Here is a 21,564-nt window from a genome sequence, read left to right on the forward strand (position 1 = left end):
CTGTCTATATCTCAGCGCGGTGAGGAGGAGGAGGAGGAGGAGCATGAAGAGGATGAGGAGGAGGGGGAAGAGACAGCTTGGCCCACTGCTGAGGGTACACATGCTGCTTGCCTGTCATCCTTTCAGCGTGTATGGCCAGAGGAGGAGGAGGAGGATCCTGAAAGTGATCTTCCTAGTGAGGACAGCCATGTGTTGCGTACAGGTACCCTGGCACACATGGCGGACTTCATGTTAGGATGCCTTTCTCGTGACCCTCGCGTTACACGCATTCTGGCCACTACGGATTACTGGGTGTACACAGTGCTTGACCCACGGTATAAGGAGAACCTTTCCACTCTCATACCCGAAGAGGAAAGGGGTTCGAGAGTGATGCTATACCACAGGACCCTGGCGGACAAACTGATGGTAAATATTCCCATCCGACAGCGCTAGTGGCCGAAGGCGCAGTTCCGAGGGCCAGGTAGCAGGGGAGGCACGGAGATCAGGCAGCATGTACAGCACAGGCAGGGGAACACTCTCTAAGGCCCTGGACAGCTTTCTGGCTCCCCAGCAAGACTGTGTCACCGCTCCCCAGTCAAGGCTGAGTCGGCGGGAGCACTGTAAAAGGATGGTGAGGGAGTATGTAGCCGATCGCACGACCGTCCTCCGTGACGCCTCTGCCGCCTACAACTACTGGGTGTTGAAGCTGGACACGTGGCCTGAACTCGCGCTGTATGCCCTGGAGGTGCTTGCTTGTCCTGCGGCTAGCGTCTTGTCAGAGAGGGTGTTTAGTGCGGCTGGGGGAATCATCACAGATAAGCGTACCCGCCTGTCAACCGACAGTGCCGACAGGCTTACACTCATCAAGATGAACAAAGCCTGGATTTCCCCAGACTTCTCTTCTCCCCCAGCGGACAGCAGCGATACCTAAGCAATACGTAGGCTGCACCCGCGGATGGAAGCATCGTTCTCTATCCCCATCAAAATGGGGGACCTTTTTGCTTCATCAATCTGTGTATAATATTCCTCCTCCTCCTCCTGCTCCTCCTCCTGAAACCTCACATAATCACGCCAAACGGGCAATTTTTCTTAGACCCACAAGACTCAGTCATATAATTTTTTTAAACAATTTTTATACGTTTCAATGCTCTTTAAAGCGTTGAAACTTTCACCTCAACCAATTTTTATTTTAACTGGGCTGCCTCCAGGCCTAGTTACCAATTAAGCCACATTAACCAAAGCGCTTAATGGATTTCACCTGCCCTCTTGGTTGGGCATGGGCAATTTTTCAGAGGTACATTAGTACTGTTGGTACACCAATTTTTGGGGGCCCTCGCCTACAGTGTAATCAAATTAATTTTTAGCCCACCTGCATTAAAGCTGACGTTACATCAGCTGTGATGGGCACTGCAATGGGATATATTTAGGTAGCGCCGGTGGGTTCCAGGGAGCCACCCATGCCGTGGGTCCACAGGGAGTTGTAACTGCATGTGTCCACTTCTAAAGAACCCCAGTCTGACTGGGGCATGCAGTGTGGGCCGAAGCCCACCTGCATTAAGCACGACATTACCTCAGCTGTGATGGGCACTGCAATGGGATATATTTAGGTAGCGCCAGTGGGTTCCAGGGAGCCACCCATGCTGTCGGTCCACAGGGAGTTGTAACTGCATGTGTCCACTTCTAAAGAACCCCAGTCTGACTGGGGCATGCAGTGTGGGCCGAAGCCCACCTGCATTAAGCACGACGTTACCTCAACTGTGATGGGCAATGCAATGGGATATATTTATGTACCGCCGGTGGCTTCCTGGCACCCACCCAAGCTGTCGGTCCACAGGGAGTTGTAACTGCATGTGTCCACTTCTAAAGAACCCCAGTCTGACTGGGGCATGCAGTGTGGGCCGAAGCCCACCTGCATTAAGCACGACATTACCTCAGCTGTGATGGGCACTGCAATGGGATATATTTAGGTAGCGCCGGTGGGTTCCAGGGAGCCACCCATGCCGTGGGTCCACAGGGAGTTGTAACTGCATGTGTCCACTTCTAAAGAACCCCAGTTTGACTGGGGCATGCAGTGTGGGCCGAAGCCCACCTGCATTAAGCACGACATTACCTCAGCTGTGATGGGCACTGCAATGGGATATATTTAGGTAGCGCCGGTGGGTTCCAGGGAGCCACCCATGCCGTGGGTCCACACGGAATTCCCATTGCGGAGTTGTACCTGCCTGTGACTATTTATAAAAAACCGCGGTCTGACTGGGGCATGCAGACACCTTGACAGAATGAATAGTGTGTGGCACATAGGTTCCCCATTGCTATGCCCACGTGTGCAGCTCCAGATGGATGTGGCACAGGATTGGATTTCTCATTGCTTCTGTACAGCATTGTGGGCTATCGCCCCGCCCCTTTTAAAGAGGGTCGCTGCCTAGCCGTGCCAACCCTCTGCAGTGTGTGCCTGCGGTTCCTCCTCATGGCAGACGCACTTATAAATAGACATGAGTGTGGCGTGGCATGAGGGCCGCTGAAGGCTGCGCAGCGACAATTTGGTGTGCGCTGTGGACACTGGGTCATGCAGGGGGGGGGGCAGCATGTAACCCAGGAGAAGTGGCAGCGGAGTGTCATGCAGGCAGTGATTGTGCTTTGTTGGAGGTAGTGTGGTGCTTAGCTAAGGTATGCATTGCTAATGAGGGCTTTTCAGAAGTAAAAATTGTTGGGAGGGGGGGGCCCACTCTTGCCGGTATTGTGGCTTAATAGTGGGACCTACAAAAATGCTCGGGTCACCCATTGACTTCAATTGGGTTCGTTACTCGAAACGAACCCTCGAGCATCGCGAAAAGTTCGTCTCGAGTAACGAGCACCCGAGCATTTTGGTGCTCGCTCATCTCTACTAAATAGAGATGAGCGAATATACTCGTTTCGAGTAATTACTCGATCGAGCATCGCTTTTTTCGAGTACTTCTGTACTCGGGTGAAAAGATTCGGGGGGCGCCGGGGAAGGCGTGGCGGAGCGGGGGGGAGGTTAGTAGCGGGGAAGAGGGGGGAACTCTCTCTCCCTCTCCCCCCCACTGCCAGCTGCAACCCCCCACTCACCCACGGCGCCCCCCAAATCTTTTCACCCAAGTACGGAAGTACTTGAAAATCGCGGTGCTCGAGTGAAAAAGGGGCGTGTCCGAGTATGTTTGCTCATCTCTATTGCTAAACTTTCCATATTGTCTTAAAGCGTAATCTGAACTTAAAGGGGTTGTCCCGCGCGGAAACAGTTTTTTTTTTTTTTTTCAACCCCCCCCCCCCGTTCGGCGCGAGATGCAGGGGTTAAAAAAGAACACCGCACAGCGCTTCCCTTAATCCCCACGCTCCGGTGACTTCTTAATTACCTGCTGAAGATGGCCGCCGGGATCTTCTCCCTCGGTGGACCGCAGGGCTTCTGTGCGGTCCATTGCCGATTCCAGCCTCCTGATTGGCTGGAATCGGCACCTGACGGGGCGGAGCTACACGGAGTCTCTCTCCGGCACGAGCGGCCCCATTGAGAAAAGAAGAAGACCCGGACTGCGCAAGCGTGTCTAATCTGGCGATTAGACGCTGAAAATTAGACGGCTCCATGGAAACGAGGACGCTAGCAACGGAACAGGTAAGTGAAAAATTTCTTATAACTTCTGTATGGCTCATAATTAATGCACAATGTACATTACAAAGTGCATTAATATGGCCATACAGAAGTGTATAGACCCACTTGCTTTCGCGGGACAACCCCTTTAAGTCTTGCTCCTTGCAGCAATACAGTCATCAATATTACAAATCGTAAAAGTCCTGGAATATCCCTTTAAAGGGGTTCTGTCATTAAAAACAAAAAATTATATACTTACCTATTTCTCCCCGGCAGCCTGCTTACCTCTTCTTCTCCTGTCCAAGCTTCTCCTGGATCGTCTAGCAGCTTGTGTCACGTGACCTGTAGCTGCCCGATTTAGCTGCATCTGGTGATGTAACGTACATTGCGCTACATTCTTCTTCCTGAAGTTCAATGTACGCTACGTCACTAGTGACGTAGCGTTCCTTAACTTGGCCCCCAAGCGCCGAATACTCGGTGGGTTGTACTCTCGCGCATGCGTGAGACTCCGCCGCGAGTGCACGTGATGCGTCGTCACGAGCGCGCTCACGTGCGAGGGAGAGGGAGAGAGACGCGAGTGCACGGGCCAGACAGGGCTCTAGCGCTTGCGCACTCATTAGTTAAAGCAGTGGCCAATAGAAATGTACCCCTGACATTGTTGTCAGACAGAATACATTTCTATTAGCCAATAGAAAAATAAAGCTTATCCTGCTCTTCTGGTAGCAGTGCTTCTTGTAATCTCCGTCCTTCCTTCCCATGTAAAAAATATATATATGCATGTATGTATATATACATATGCATGCATGTGTGTGTGTATATATATATATATATACATGTGTGTGTATATATATATATATATATATATGCATCATGCCTGTATATATGCGTGTATATAAAATAATAATAATAATCTTTATTTGTATAGCGCCAACTTATTCCGCAGCACTTTCATGCATGGATAAATGCAAAACAATACAACAATTACAATGTGAGGTACATTCGGTTTGACACTAATGGGGTGGGGGTGGTACAGGAGGTGCAGGGGGTGGGGAACACAGGCAATAGGAAATTTCATGTACAGATCATTTATTAGAAAGCAAACAGGGTGGGGCACCATAGCGAGGGGCGAGGGACTAGGTCAGGAGATTTGGTATGCTTCCCTGAAGAGGTGTGTTTTTAAGGCATGTCTGAAATTTCGTGCATCCAGAATTGTCCGGATGCCTTGTGGTAGAGCATTCCAGAGGATGGGTGCTGCTCTGGTGAAGTCCTGTAGGTGAGCATGTGAGGTTTGTATTACAGGGGTGTTTAGTCTGAGTGTGTTAGCCGATCGGAGTGAGCGGGCTGGGTGGTGTACTGACTGTAGGCAGGCGATGTATGGTGGTGCAGCGCCATGCAGAGCTTTGTGAGTGAGGTAGAGGAGTTTAAATTTAGTTCTGCAGTGGATGGGCAGCCAATGCAGCGACTGGCATAATGCAGAGGCGTCTGAATAACGACTGCATAGAAAAATGAACCTAGCTGCTGCATTTAGTATGGATTGGAGTGGAGCAAGTCTAGTGCGGGAGAGGCCGATGAGTAGCGAGTTGCAGTAGTCAAACCGGGAGTGGATGAGGGCAACCACGAGTGTCTTTAGCGTGTCCGTGGTGAGGAACGGATGGATTTTAGCAATATTTCTGAGGTGCATGTGGCATGTTTGGGCCAGAGATTGGATATGGGAGGTAAAGGAGAGGTCAGAGTCCAGTGTGACCCCAAGGCATCGGGCATGCCGTCTGGGGGTTATGATGGTGCCAAACACTGGAATGGAGATGTTGAGGTAAGGTTGGTTAGAAGGTGGAAAGACAGGGAGGTCAGTTTTAGAGAGGTTTAGTTTGAGAAAAAGGGAGGACATAGTGTTAGAGACAGCGGACAGACAGTCGGTGATATTTTGGAGGAATGGTCCAGAGATCTAACGAGAGAAGGTGTATAGTTGGGTGTCATCAGCGTAGAGATGGTATTGGAGGCCAAATTTGTGGATGGTTTGTCCAATTGGGGCAGTATAGAAGGATAAGAGAAGGGGACCAAGGACCGAGCCCTGGGGTACCCCAACAGCGAGAGGAAGTGGAGCAGAGATAGAACCAGCAAAGGAAACACTGAAAGAGCGGTCAGAGAGGTAGGAAGAGAACCAGGAGAGAGCAGTGTCCTTTAGACCAATAGAGCGGAGCATAGTGAGAAGGAGGTTATGGTCGACAGTGTCAAATGCAGCAGACAGGTCAAGGAGGATTAGTAGGGAGTAATCACCTCTCGACTTTGCAGTCATCAGGTCATTTGTTACTTTTGTAAGGGCAGTTTTGGTCGAGTGTAGAGAGCGGAAACCAGACTGGAGGGGGTCAAGAAGTGAGTTGTCCGAGAGAAAGCGAGTAAGGCGGGAGTAGACCAGGCGTTCCAGTAATTTGGAGATGAAGGGGAGGTTTGAGACAGCTCGATAGTTGGCAGCATCAGTTGGGTCCAGGGTTGGTTTTTTAAGCAGAGGGGATATGATGGAGTGTTTAAATGAGGAGGGAAAAGTGCCAGAGGTTAGGGGGAGGTTGCAGATTGTAGTGAGGTGAGTAATGAGAGCTGGGGAAAAGGGACCAGAGGAGGTGAGAGGAGAGAGGGTCACTAGCGCAGGTGGTGAGGCGGGCAGCGGAAAGGAGCCTGGAGACTTCTTCCTCTGTCATTGGTTCTAACGTAGATAGTGAGTAGGTGCTGGATTCAGTGCTGATGAAACTGGGATCGGGGCTAACCATGCAGCTTTCAGAGATTTCTTTTCAAATGTCGATTTTTTTTTCTTTGAAAAAGGCAGCTAGTTCTCCAGCAGTCAGGTCTGTCACAGGGGCCTGTTCTTTGGGGATGAGGAGGGAGTGAAAGGTCTCAAAGAGTTGTTTGGGGTTGTGGGATAGGGAGGAGACAAGGGAGGTGAAATAAACTTGTTTGGCATGGTCAAGGGCTAGGTTATAAGTTTTAAGCATGAATTTGAAGTGGAGGAAGTCTGCTGGCAGCTTTGACTTTCTCCACAGCCGCTCGTCGCACCTAGAGCACCGCTGTATGAAGCGCGTTTGGGACGTGAGCCAAGGTTGCCGTGGTCTGCGTTTGACGGCTCGAGTCATGGGTGGTGCAGCTTCATCCAGGGCACGGCTGAGGGTGGTGTGGTAGTATTCGGCTGCCAGGTTAGGGCAGGGGAGGAGAGAGATAGGGGATAGGGAGGACTGAATAGTTTTGGCAAACTGTTTAGTGCGGACGGACTGGAGGTTCCTAGAGGTGCGATAGATAGGTGGGTCAGGGGAGATGCTAGGGTGCCTGATGGAGAAAGAGAGAAGGTTGTGATCTGAGAGTGGAAGGGGGGAGTTAGTAAAATGAGAAGCATAGCAGAGACTGAGGAAAACTAAATAGAGAGTGTTACCATCTCTATGAGTGGGGGAGTTAGAGATTAGTGATAAGCCAAGGGAGGAGGTAAATCTTAACAGCCGGGAGGCAGATTAGGAGCTGCGGTCGTTAGTAGGGATGTTGAAATCACCAAGGATGAGGGTTGGGATTTCACAGGATAGGAAGTGGGGGAGCCAGGCAGCAAAGTGGTCTAGGAACAGGCGGGCGGGACCTGGGGGGCGGTAAATAACTGCGACACGCAGAGGCAGTGGGCAGAAGAGTCGCAGGGTGTGGACCCCGAAGGAGTGGAAGGTAAGTGAGGGAGCTGAGGGAATGACCTGGAAGGTACAGTTTGGTGAGAGGATGATGCCTACTCCTCCGCCGCGTCTGTCATCTGATCTAGGGGTGTGGGAGAACTGCAGGCCATCATAGGACAATGCAGCGGGGAGGTAGAATCGGACTGCTGTATCCAGGTTTCCGTGAGGGCGAGCAGGTTCAAGTGTTTACTAGTGAAAAGGTCATGTATAGTTGGGAGTTTGTTACATGCAGATTGGGAGTTCCATAGGGCGCATTTGAATGGGGCAGGGAGGGCATTTTGGTAGAGAACAGTACGGGGTGGACCTGGGTTGGGGGATATGTCCCCTGCGGCTAGGAGTAGCAGGGTAGCAAGGGTGAGTGCATGGTTAAGGGATTTTTGTGGGTGGCTGAGGTGTTTCTTTGCGGTATTGGGAGGTTGGAGGCGTCTTAGGAAGTTGAACAGTGCATGGGAGCCATACATAGGTGAGGAGAGGAGGGGCTGATGTGGATGGAGTGTGTTGGGCCTGGGCATTGGAAGAAAGTGTTAAGACTTGAAAAGAGGATAGTGAAGGAGATTAGTGCAAAGAGGAGAGTATTTTCCTCCAGGCTTTGGACAGTTGTGGATGTTACCTGTCTCCTGATCTGTCGAACTATGCTGTATAACTGCATCATTCGACAGCATAAGACACTTGTTTCTTGACACTTAGTGCTGAACACATCAGGTAAGGCAGCCTCTGGTGAGGCATGGAGGATAGAACTGCATATATGCGTGCATGTATATATTCATGCATGCATGTGTATATGTATGTATGCATGTATGTATGTATATATGGAAATTTATATGTGTATGCATTTATATGTATATATATATATATATATATGTATTTATATGTATGTATGCATGCATGTATGTGTATGCATGTATATGTATGTGCATATGCATGTATGTATGTGCATGTATATCTGTGTGTATGTATATGTGTGTGTATGTATGTATATGTGTTTTATTCATAGAAAGGCAAAGGCAAAAATATTTTAACCCGTTTATAAGATTTTTTTTACTTTGAATGAATATATATACACTACCGTTCAAAAGTTTGGGGTCACATTGAAATGTCCTTATTTTTGAAGGAAAAGCACTGTACTTTTCAATGAAGATAACTTTAAACTAGTCATAACTTTAAACAAATGCACTCTATACATTGCTAATGTGGTAAATGACTATTCTAGCTGCAAATGCCTGTTTTTTTGTGCAATATCTACAAAGGTGAATAGAGGCCCATTTCCAGCAACTATCACTCCAGTGTTCTAATGGTACAATGTGTTTGCTCATTGGCTCAGAAGGCTAATTGATGATTAGAAAACCCTTGTGCAATCATGTTCACACATCTGAAAACAGTCTAGCTCGTTACAGAAGCTACAAAACTGACCTTCCTGTGAGCAGATTGAGTTTCTGGAGCATCACATTTGTGGGGTCAATTAAACGCTCAAAATGGCCAGAAAAAGAGAACTTTCAACTGAAACTCGACAGTCTATTCTTGTTCTTAGAAATGAAGGCTATTCCATGCGAGAAATTGCTAAGAAATTGAAGATTTCCTACAACGGTGTGTACTACTCCCTTCAGAGGACAGCACAAACAGGCTCTAACCAGAGTAGAAAAAGAAGTGGGAGGCCGCGTTGCACAACTAAGCAAGAGGATAAGCACATTAGAGTCTCTAGTTTGAGAAACAGACACCTCACAGGTACCCAACTGGCATCTTCATTAAATAGTACCCGCAAAACACCAGTGTCAACATCTACAGTGAAGAGGCGGCTGCGGGATTTTGGGCTTCAGGGCAGAGTGGCAAAGAAAAAGCCATATCTGAGACTGGCCAATAAAAGAAAAAGATTAAGATGGGCAAAAGAACACAGACATTGGACAGAGGAAGACTGGAAAAAAGTGTTGTGGACGGATGAATCCAAGTTTGAGGTGTTTGGATCACAAAGAAGAACGTTTGTGAGATGCAGAACAAATGAAAAGATGCTGGAAGAATGCCTGACGCCATCTGTTAAGCATGGTGGAGGTAATGTGATGGTCTGGGGTTGCTTTGGTGCTGGTAAGGTGGGAGATTTGTACAGGGTAAAAGGGATTCTGAATAAGGAAGGCTATCACTCCATTTTGCAACGCCATGCCATACCCAGTGGACAGCGCTTGATTGGAACCAATTTCATCCTACAACAGGACAATGACCCTAAACACACCTCCAAATTGTGCAAGAACTATTTACAGCAGAAGCAGGCAGCTGGTATTCTATCGGTAATGGAGTGGCCAGCGCAGTCACCAGATCTGAACCCCATTGAGCTGTTGTGGGAGCAGCTTGACCGTATGGTACGCCAGAAGTGCCCATCCAACCAATCCAACTTGTGGGAGATGCTTCTAGAAGCATGGGGTGCAATTTCACAAGCTTACCTCAACAAATTAACAGCTAGAATGTCAAAGGTGTGCAATGCTGTAATTGCTGCAAAAGAAGGGTTCTTTGACGAAAGCAAAGTTTGATGTAAAAACAATGTTATTTCAAATACAAATCATTATTTCTAACCTTGTCAATGTCTTGACTCTATTTTCTATTCATTTCACAACGCATAGTGGTGAATAAGTGTGACTTTTCATGGAAAACACAAAATTGTTTGGGTGACCCCAAACTTTTGAACGGTAGTGTATATATATATATATATATATATATATACATATTATATAATGTATGTATGTATTTGCATGTATGTGTATGCAGGCATGTATGTGTATATGTATATGTGTATGTAGATGTATGCATGTATGTGTATGTATGTGTATATGTATGTATTTGCATGTATGTATGTATGTATAATATATGTGTGTATGTGTATGTATGCATGCATGTGTATGTATGTATGTATGTGTATGTAGAAGTATGTGTATATACTTGTGTATGTGCATGTATGTATACATGTGCGTGCATGTATGTTTGTGTATGTATATGTATGTGTTTGTATGTATGTTTGTGTGTATGTATATGTGTGTATGTATATGTATGTATGTGTGTGTGAAAGGCAAAGGTAAAAATATTTTTAACCCATTTTTATTCTGTGCATATTATATAATGTATGTATATGTATTTGCACGCATGTGTATATATATGTATGTGTGTATGTATGCATGTATATGTGTGTATGTATTTGCATGCATGTGTATATATATATATATATATATATATATATGTATATATATATATATATATATATATGTATATATATATATATATATATATATATATATATATATATATATATAATATGTGTGTAGATACTAGCTGATATACCCGGCTTCACCCGAGTTAATTTGGTACTGGTGTTTATCTGGTGGTCACACGGAAATCTTATAAAGTCGTGGTTACTTTAGAGATACCGGAAAAACATGTTCACCATTTTGCATAGTTCTCTACGTTACCCAGGAAACACCACTCGAGGTAACCATGCGACGTTTCCATTATATAAAATGACATCAGGAAGTGAGAGAATTAGATTTCATACGTAAAATGTGGACGCTAATTCTTTTGCACTTAGAATTGAACAATCGAGGTGGGACCCATTAGCTTTTCCTATTTATGACATAATCAATGCTCGTGCCAAATTTCACATTTCTATGACACCGGAAAGTGAGAAAATTACATTCCTATGTATGACATAATCAATGCTCGTGCCAAATTTCACGTTTCTATGACACTGGAAAGTGAGAAAAATACATTCCGTCCGTAAAATTTGGACGCTAATTCTTTTGTGCATAGAATTGAATAATCGAGTTGGGACCCATTCGTTTTTCCTATTTATGACATATTCAATGCCCGTGCCAAATTTTAAGTTTCTATGTGAGAAAATTACATTCCGTACGTAAAATTTGGACGCTAATTCTTTTGCGCATAGAATTGAATAATCGAATTGGGACCCATTAGCTTTTCCTATTTATGACATAATCAATGCCCGTGCCAAATTTTAAGTTTCTATGTGAGAAAATTGCATTCTGTATGTAAAATTTGGACGCTAATTCTTTTGCGCATAGAATTGAATAATCGAGTTGGGACCCATTAGCATTTCCTATTTATGACATATTCAATGCCCGTGCCAAATTTTAAGTTTCTATGTGAGAAAATTACATTCCGTACGTAAAATGTGGACGCTAATTCTTTTGCGCTTAGAATTGAATAATCGAGTTGGGACCTATTAGCTTTTCCTATTTATGACATAATCAATGCTCCTGCCAAATTTCACGTTTTTATGACACTGGAAAGTGAGAAAAATACATTCCGTACGTAAAATTTTGACGCTAATTCTTTTGCACATAGAATTGAATAATCGAGTTGGGACCCATTAGCGTTTTCTATTTATGACATATTCAATGCCCGTGCCAAATTTTAGGTTTCTATGTGAGAAAATTACATTCCGTACGTAAAATTTGGACGCTAATTCTTTTGCGCATAGAATTGAATAATCGAGTTTGGGACCCATTAGCTTCTCCTATTTATGACATAATCAATGCTCCTGCCAAATTTCGAGTTTTTTATGACACCGGGAAGTGAGAGAATTAGATTCCATACGTAAAATTGGGACGCTAATTATTTTGCGCATAGAATTGAATAATCGAGTTGGGACCCATTAGCTTTTCCTTTTTATGACATAATCAATGCCCGTGCCAAATTTTAAGTTTCTATGACATTGGGAAGTGAGAGATTTAGATTACGTACGTAAAATTTTGACACTAATTCTTTTGTGCTAGAATTGAATAATCGAGTTGGGACCCAATTACTTTTCCTATTTTGGAGATAATCTATGCTTGTGCCAAAATTCATGTTTCTATGACATCGGAAAGTTGGAGAACTTTTGGCGAGTCAGTCAGTGAGTCAGTGAGGGCTTTCAGCTTTATATATATAGATATATCTGTGTGTGTATGCATGTATATTTGTGTATGTATATGTATGTGTGTATGTATGTATACATGTGCATGTATGTTCATGTATGTATGAATGTAGGCGTATGTATGTATATGTACGTGTGTATATGTATGCATGTATGTATATGTAACTGTGTATGTATGTATAATATATGTTAGTGTGTATTCATGTATATGTATGTGTCTGTGTGCATGTATATGTATGCATGCAAGTACGTGTATGTACGTATATGTATGTATGTGTATGTAAAAGTATGTGTATATACATGTGTATGTGCATGTATGTATATATGTGTGTATGTATGTTTGTGTATGAATATGTATGTACGTATTTGTATTAGAGATGAGCGAATGTACTCGGTAAGGCCGATTTCGCAATCGAGCACCGCGATTTTCGAGTACTTCACTACTCGGGTGAAAAGTACTCGGGGGCGCTGTGGGGCGGGGCGTGGCGTGGTGGAGCGGGGGGTAGCAGCGCGGAACGGGTGGGAGCTCTCTCTCTTTCCCTCTCCACCCCACTCCCCTCTGCAAACCCCCGCTCGCCCACAGCGCCCCCGAGTACTTTTCACCCGAGTAGTGAAGTACTCGAAAATCGCGGTGCTCGATTGCGAAATCGGCCTTACCGAGTACGTTCGCTCATCTCTAATGTGTATGTATGTATGTATATGTGTGTATGTATGTGTGAAAGGCAAAGGTAAAAATATTTTTAACCCGTTTTTAAGATTTTTTTTTACTTTGAACGAACATTTATATATAGTTTTGTGCATATTATATAATGTTATCGAATGTAAGATCATTCCTTTTTTTCTCTGTTTATTATTTTTTGTTTATATGTTCCTTGTATTTTATTTTACTTTCTGCACCATATACTATGCTTTAGCCCTTATGCGCACGGCCGTGACGGGCTCCGCAAGCAGAATACTGCAGCGGAGCCCGTTACGGCGCCCCCCCCCCCCCCCAGAGACCCCATACTTACCTGCAAATCCGACGCGCATGCGCAATAGAGCACACGACACGCCCACCGCGTCATATGATGCAGCCACCGGTAGATAATACACAATAACATGTTCAATAACATAAAAATGTTCATTTATTATTTAAAGTAGTCTTTTATATTCACTTATTGTTTTTGGTATTAAAAACCATATTTATTCTCTGTTAAATGTGGTGTGGTGTGGGTTTTTTTTGGAATGTCTAGAACAAATTAATTGGATTTACATTGATTCCTATGGGCATAATTTCCTTTGAGTTTCATTGGTTTCAAGTTTGGCCAATTGCTTTCGGACAGATTACCAACGAAACTAGACGTATGACTGTATGTATGTGTGTATGTATATATAATATATTGCATATTACATGAGTATGTATATATATATATATTGCATATTACATGAGTGTGTGTGTATATATATATTTATATAAATAAATATATATATATATATATATATATATACATACATACACACACGGATACATTAATATACATGCACTCATACAATACATTGCATGGGGAAAGTCAGAGGGGAAAAAGGAAGCAGACATGTATTTTATGTTCTTGCCATGTGGAGTGACTACTGTGAGATAGCAAACAAGATCTAATAGCTCTTGGAAAACCTTGAGTGTTCAGGGAGAGAGGCAGATTGAAGCACTCGCAGACTTTAGTACACTGAGCTTGGTGTAGCAGGCACAACTCAATTGGGCGGAAGTAGCTCTGTGAGGGTGGAAGTGGTCATCACAGCAAGGAGACCTGGGAGATGACCTTCTAGCAGGAGGGGCTGAAGATGTAAACAAATCATGGAGGTGAGAATTAGAGCCTAGGTAAATAAATAGTACTTCTGAAAAAAACATTTTGTATGTGTTGTGGACAACAGCCTGTGCTGGGCAGCGCAGATTTATTGATAAAAAAAAAAATACAGATTGTAATGACAGAACCCCTTTAAGGTAAATTATTTTGCATCACTGTGTTTTTGAGAGCGTTAACTTTTCTCATTTTTTTCATTGACATATCCATGTTTGTTTAGTGTGAAACTACTTATATTTTTGAAAAAAACATTTGGGGTCATAGATGTTTTGAAACTTTGAAAATTGTAATTTTACAATTTTTGGGGAGAAGTTTTTTTTTGTTCTTTTTTTAACATTTTGGGGGTACATATGACTTTTTGATAAGTTTTTAAGTTCTTTGGGAGGTGGAGAGCTGTAACTGCACACTGGGTAGGACAGTTGCAGAGGCAATCATCCAACCTCCAGCAGGTGTTATCCATGTGGCCTGTTTTATTTAACCCCTTAAGGACATGGCCTATTTAGGCGTTGAGGACCAAATGATTTTTGGTATTTTTTCATATCCATTTTTCAAAAGCCATAACTTTTTTATTTTTTTGTCGACACGGCCGTATAAGGAGCGCGCTTCCTCTGTGAACCCTTTCCCTGCTGTGATCTACTTAGATCACGGCAGGGAAGGGGCTGACAGCGGGGGGGGGGGGGCATCTCCGATGCCCCCCGCTGTCGCAGCGGGACGCCGGCTACTAGTGACAGCAAGCTCCCGCTGCGGGATAGCGCGAGATCTGCTATGATCTCGCGCTATCCCCATGATGTAAGGGTACGTCATTTTGCGGGAAGTACCCCGCTCCCATGACGTACCATTACGTCATGGGGCGGGAAGGGGTTAATAGAACCTGTACATAATACTTGGTGGATACCAAGTAGTTGCTTCTGCAACTATGGCTCTCCACATTTGGGATTCTAGTAGAGAAGGAATGCCTGACCTGAAAGGGGGAGTTAGAAGGTCTATACTCTGCTAGGGTGAATTACCGTTTGCATTAGGGCTCACTTCAGGGTTTCGTTCTCTCTGCTCTGTTTTTGGAGCTGGGAAATAGGAAGAAAATGGAAATAAACTGATCTGTTTTTTCCCCTTTCCTTTCAATGAGGTTTAAAAAAAAAAAAAAAAAAAAAAAAAAGGAAAGCAAATGGAAAGTTTTCTATTCGCTTCAATTTCGTTAGGTTTCCGTTTTTTTATGGAAAAATAAAGCTACGGACTGTGCAATTTGTCCATAAAAAAACGGACTCCTAATAGAAAGGAAGCAAGCAGAACCTATCCATTTGCTTTCCGTTTTTTGAAACCCCATAGAAATCATTGGGGAAAAAATAGATCCGTTTATTTCCATTTCTATGCTCCAAAAATAGGGCTGAGACATGGAAACTCTGAAATATGCCCTAACGCAGGTGTGAATTCATAAGCGCCAGCAATTGACCACTTTGCTGCATATACAGCCCTGAACATATTTCTTTGTGTGTACGCTGGTATCCCCCTGTGCCTTCCCTTATTATTGTGCCTGAGGCAGATGCCCTGCCTGCCCCTCCAGCTATGGCTCTGTAAAAAAGTAGCCCTTTCTCTAACCCCTAGCAATTAGCTTTTATTATTAGTGAAGTCAAAGCTAGTCATATACAGGGGCTTCTGCAGGGAAGATGGACTTCATTGTAATGCATGGATGTGCCAGATCTACTAAATTTGATCTACGTTCTAGTACATAACAGGGCCCTCCTGTTATGTCTGTATGCCCTTATAGGAATTGTGATTAGACAACTCCTTTAACTTTACTTAAGGCTGCATTCCCACAAACGTATATCGGCTCGGTTTTCACGCCGAGCCGATATACGTCGTCCTCATGTGCAGGGGGGGGGGATGGAAGAGCAAGGAGCAGGAACTGAGAACCCGCCCCCTCTCTACCTCCTCTCCGCCCCTTTGCACTATTTGCAGTGAAAGGAGACGGGACAAGGGCGGGGCTAAGTTCCGAGAATTAACTCCGCCCCTGTTCCGCCTCTCCCCATTGCAAATAGTGCAGAGGGGCAGAGAGGAGGCAGAGAGGGGGTGGGAGCTTAGTTCCTGCTCCTGGCTCTTCCACCCCAACCCTCCTGCACATGAGGACAACGTATATCGGCTCGGCGTGAAAACCGAGCCGATATACGTTCGTGTGAATCCAGCCCACATATGCTGCAGAACTAAGATCCGACCATCTAGCCTAATTGGGAGGTGGTATTTTGACCCTCTTGCTTTATCTAAAAAAGAATGAGAGTCTGTTGATCATAGTGCATATCTTTGTTACGTGTGCTGCTGAGATAGGTTGTACTATTGTGATTCCAGCAGCACAGCACTCTCAGGGTTACTGATTGAGCTGGCTGGGTGTGGTACTGTCTGCTAGCCAATCCCCTGGATCTGTGCTCACATATAAACCCACCTCCTGGTCAGTCACTGCATGGCCCCCTCAGGTGAGTAGTCATGAAGGCTTGTCTGGTGAGGTTTGCAGTGATTTGGTTTATGTCCGTTTGTACGTTTAAATTCTGTCAGTTTTGTGTTAGCTTGCTGTGTGTCCTGCAATCTGTGTAATGTCCTGTTGCAGTGTGTGGTGAACTGTTTCCGGTTCCGCTGGACTCCTGGTTAGTGTAGGGACTAGCCGTATAACCAGGAGCTGTGAAGTGGCCTGCTAGCTTTCAACCTCTTGTAAAAAAAAATGTCAACCAATACCTGGTAATTATATTCAGCTTCCAATCTGTTACTAGTGGCTGTATGTTGTATGCGGTGTATTCTGGGTCTGTCATGTGGTATGTGAATGAATCCTGTTCTGGTGCGTGGCTCCTAGGATTAGTTAGGGCCCAGATCCGAAGACCGCTGGGCTGCCCTTATAGGGGCAATGTCCCCGCTTAGGTAGGGCCATGTCTACCTCCCCGTTAGCACCCCGTTAGGGTCAGTTGCATGAAACCTGCATGCATATTGAGTCCCTTTGGTCACGATCGTGTGGGCCCCGTGCTTTGTCTTCCCACACGACTGTAACATAATGCACCCCCTTTTGTGTGTGGTGTGTGTGTGTGTGTGTGTAGGTGGCCAGACATCAGGTGTGGATAGTCATGTTCTGAGTGTGTTATGTTGTGAGTGAACAGTGACGGCCCAGTGTCTGCAGGTGGCTAGACATCGTGTGTGTGTGTGTGTGTGTGTGTGTGTGTGTGTGTGTGTGTACCCTTCCTGGCGTTCTAGGGTGGTGCACGCAGTAGGTGTGGTACTGTGACCGCAAGTGTAGCCACTTGCAGCTTTCTCCTTTCCCTTGGCAGGTGCAGCCTCCGAACATCAGATTTTGTGTGCGAGCTGGTGATGCCGGCCACGATTTTCCTTATAGGCCAGATAGGTGTTTTGGCGGTCCTTCCCCTTGTACGGTGGGTGTGGTGGCTCCATACAACTTTGGTGGCATGCATGTTGTGCCTGAGTTCCATCTCAGTCTGTATTCCTGTTCCGGTGTCCGTTTTGTGGCAAGGTGCGCCCTGTGGACGTAATTTGTTGTAGACCCCTGTGCGGGAGGTACCAGGGTGTACTTCCTTCTCCTGCTGACAGGCTGGCGTCCGCATCAGGCCTGTAGTGATAAGTCCTGTTCATGCTATGTCAGTAGGGAGGGTAGCCATCTTTCCCTCTGGATTGTGCATATTCTATGCAGGCTACTGTTCGGTGGCCTTTTGCATAAGGCGCAGTGGTCCTGCTTAGTAATTTCCTTTCTCTTTCCCATTTTGCCATCTTTGCCTTGGTGTCAGGTCCTTTTTAGATAAATCTTGTACACGTGAGCGGTTTGGAGGAGTTGCATAATTTTTTATTTATTTTTTTGGTTATGCTTAAAGGGTCCAGAGGCCCCTTTTTTAAGGGGAGGTACTGTTACGTGTGCTGCTGAGATGGGTTGTACTATTGTGATTCCTACAGCACTCTGGGGGTTAATGATTGAGCTGAATGGTGTGGTACTGTCTGCTAGCCAATCCCCTGGATCTGTGCTCACATATAAACCCAGCTCCTGGTCAGTCACTGCATGGTTCCTCAGGTGAGTAGTCATGAATGCTTGTCTGGTGAGGTTTGCAGTGATTTGGTTTATGTCCGTTTGTACGTTTATATTCTGTCAGTTTTGTGTCAGCGTGCTGTGTGACCTGCAGTCTGTGTTATGTCCTGTTGCAGCGTGCTGTGTGAACTGTGTCCGGTTCTGCTGGACTCCTGGTTATTGTAGGGACTAGCAGTATAACCAGGAGCCGTGAAGTGGCCTGCTAGCTTTCAACCTCTTGTACAAAATGTCAACCAATACCTGGTAATTATATTCAGCTTCCAATCTGTTACTAGTGGTTGTATGTGGTGTATTCTGGGTCTGTCATGTGGTATGTGAATGCATCCTGTTCTGGTGCATGGCTCCTAGGATTAGCTAGGGCCCAAATCCAAAGACCGCTGGGCTGCCCTTATAGGGGCAATGTCCCCGCTTAGGTAGGGCCAGGTCATCCTCCTCTGCAGAACAGGGTCAGTTGTGTGAAACCTGTATGCATATTGAGTTTCTTGGGTACGATCGTGTGTGCTCCCGTGCTGAGTTTGCCCACACGATCGTAACAATCTTGAGCACGTAACCAGACTTTAAGGGTATACCTGTCCTAAAAGGATATAATCTTACAGCTGCAACACACTACGGTAACCGTATGTAGAAACTTACGGTGATTTTTGAATCGCTGGCACATCTGGGTTGTGTGGCAAGAGTGATCTCTGGCTATTACAGGCATTCTGCCACAGCTCCTAAATGAATATTCTGTCATCATATCACGAATAGATTGGAATACTGCTTACTGTATATGGTTTGGAGAGCCAAATAAAAAAGTAATCACTTGCACTAATTCTAGTGCAGGCATCTCTAGGTCGAATCTTTCCACCATCAACCACTGAGATCCAGTGCAAACAAGAGATTTCAATCTTTCATCAATTCAAAAACATGATGAACTGCAGGAAAACGCGTCAAAGCTGAATCAAAGGACCAGTATTAATAATCTGAAGTAAAATTTTACGGTATTATCTGAATCAGAATTGCACAATTATATGAAACAAAGAATCTGAATCATAGAATCAGTACCAAAAATTGTACAGCACTATCTGAATTTGAACTGAGAATCTCAAATCAAATCGCATAGAATTCTATAAACTAAATTGAAGAGCTTAATCACACAAATCCTCTCCTTCAGTTGATTCTATCTACATTAGATCACCTTCATATACGCTGGGTGACAGTGGGTTGCCACTGCATTACTCTATTATATGGGGACAGTGGACTCGGTAAGGTGAGTTACTCGAGTGAAAGAGTAACTTTCTTCCTCCTCGGTAAATCCCTATAAAAGGGATTTACCCGCTCAGCACCTGGAGTCTGGGTGCACTTGTATAGTATCAGAGGCCATTCCTAGTCCCTCAGCTGTAAAGGTATAGGCAGCAGCAGCAGAAGAACCCCAACAATGCTAAATGGAGGGGGTAAACATCCAAAACACCAAAGAAAGAAACCGGAATAAGCAGTATAAAAGATCCATCGCACTCAAAACTTCTGTATAATCCAAGTATTTATTGTCCCACCAGGGAAAGTAAAAAGGTTATTCAATACATGAACTCACAAAAATAGCATGGATGTGGACAGAGGGTACTCTCTCCCACTATCCTGCTAACAAATGAATGCAACACGTTTCTGTGCTCAGTGGCACCTTTTTTGTGCATTACAAAACTTAGTGTATACCTAGAATATATAAATAATGGGATAAACAAATTACTTGGAAGTTACACTCTTCCAGCATGGGGCATGGAACACTCACAAACCGGAAGCAGGGCACAGATGACTATCATCATAGGGCGGCAATTCACTAAAGGCTGTCGCAGGTATCTCGTGGACATCATATATGTGCAGCAGGGATCCTCCTGGCATCAGGCGGAACACATCAAGTGCTCCAATTACTGCGCATGCGCAGACAGCACGGCACGCGTCCCACAGAGTGCATCGGCATCAGCGAAGTTCCCGTGGTTTCATGTGGAATGCATCTTGCGCTCCAACTGCCACTGCACGGATACGACAATTGTGGAGCGCATGCGGCGTATGGTATTTCGTTTGACTCTAACTGATCACCCTGCTTCTTAATAGGTAACCAAAAGGGTGCCAGTTAGAGATGTGCGAGCATACTCGCTAAGGACAATTACTCGATCGAGCGTTGTCCTTAGCAAGTATCTCCCCGCTCGGAAGAAAAGGGTCAGCTGCCGGCCCGGGTGACAGGTGACTTGTGAGCAGGGGGGAGAGAGAGCTCCCCGCCGCTTCCTGCCCACCGCCGGCAGCCGAATCTTTGCTCCCGAGCGGGCAGGTACTCGCTAAGTGCAATGCTCGATCAAATAATTGCCCTTAGCAAGTATGCTCGCTCATCTCTAGTGCCAGTCAAAGACCTACTGAACACAATTAACCCATAACAATTCTTTATAAACCAATAATATTTCTTCATCAGATAAGAAAGAAGAAAAAAAAAAAGGGGGAAACAAACAAAAAAAACACCAACCCAAATCTTAAAAAACCATCAGAGAAACTCATATCAAAAAAGAAAATCTAAAGCAAAAAGCTTCCAGCCTCGCTACCCACCCCAGACTTTATTACTATTTCTGTTCCCCCCCCCCCCCCCCCACCTCTCCTACCTCTCCTTATCTTACCCTTCCTGGTCTCTCTTATGTTGGTGCAACTCCATCCATGAGCCACCTATCACACTTTAAGGACCTGCAGAATATCCTCCAAGCCTCCCATGTTGCATTATATGCCGAGTTTTATTTTTCAATGGTACTACTTCATGTACCATATAATATATCCTGAAAAATGTTAAAAAATTTCCAAGTGGAGAGAATTGAAAAAAAAATGAAATTCCACCATCTTTTGGTGCATCTTCTTTCTACGGCACACAAACTGCAACAAAAATGACACAATAACTGCATTCTATGGGTCAGTACGATTACTACAATACCAAACTTATACCTTTTTTTTGCTGTACTAGTATTTCTATTCAAAGATATATATTCTTAGAATTATTTTCTGCCATCTTCTGCGCGCAATAACTTTTTTTATTCTTCCATCGACAGTTGTGCAAGAACTTTTTTTTATTTTATTTTTTTTTGTGGCAGGTCCTATAGTATTTTTGATTTATTTCGATTCTGTTATTCTAAATATGGCAAAAAAAATTTTAAAAACTTATTACTTTAAAAAAAAAAAAAATTGTAAAACTTTATTGATCTTATTTTTACTTTTTTGCGATCAGACAGGCATCCCCCATGGGGATGGCTTGATAGGCACTTTGCTATAACACCCGCACAGCTCCCTGCGATCTTATCGCAGGGGGTCATGCGGGACCCCTGAACATTGTTTGGGGAATTGACAGTCGCATTTAAAGGGTTAACAGCCTGGGCAGTTGCCACCGAGTGTCGGCTGTAAGAAACAGCTGACACGCATGATGTATGGAAGGAGATCACCACACGATCTCCCTTCATACATGTCCTGCAACGTCA

At 44.8% G+C, this 21,564-nt stretch overlaps 1 protein-coding gene across 1 annotated transcript in view; it reads left to right on the forward strand.

Annotated features, from left to right (window-relative positions):
* LOC136580517 (amine sulfotransferase-like) overlaps nucleotides 1-21,564 on the forward strand; it is a 104,241-nt gene that overhangs the window by 9,159 nt on the left and 73,518 nt on the right. The window lies entirely within an intron of this gene.

The sequence above is a fragment of the Eleutherodactylus coqui genome, chromosome 1 (genome assembly GCF_035609145.1).
Source record: "Eleutherodactylus coqui strain aEleCoq1 chromosome 1, aEleCoq1.hap1, whole genome shotgun sequence".
NCBI classification, from domain to species: Eukaryota; Metazoa; Chordata; class Amphibia; order Anura; family Eleutherodactylidae; genus Eleutherodactylus; species Eleutherodactylus coqui.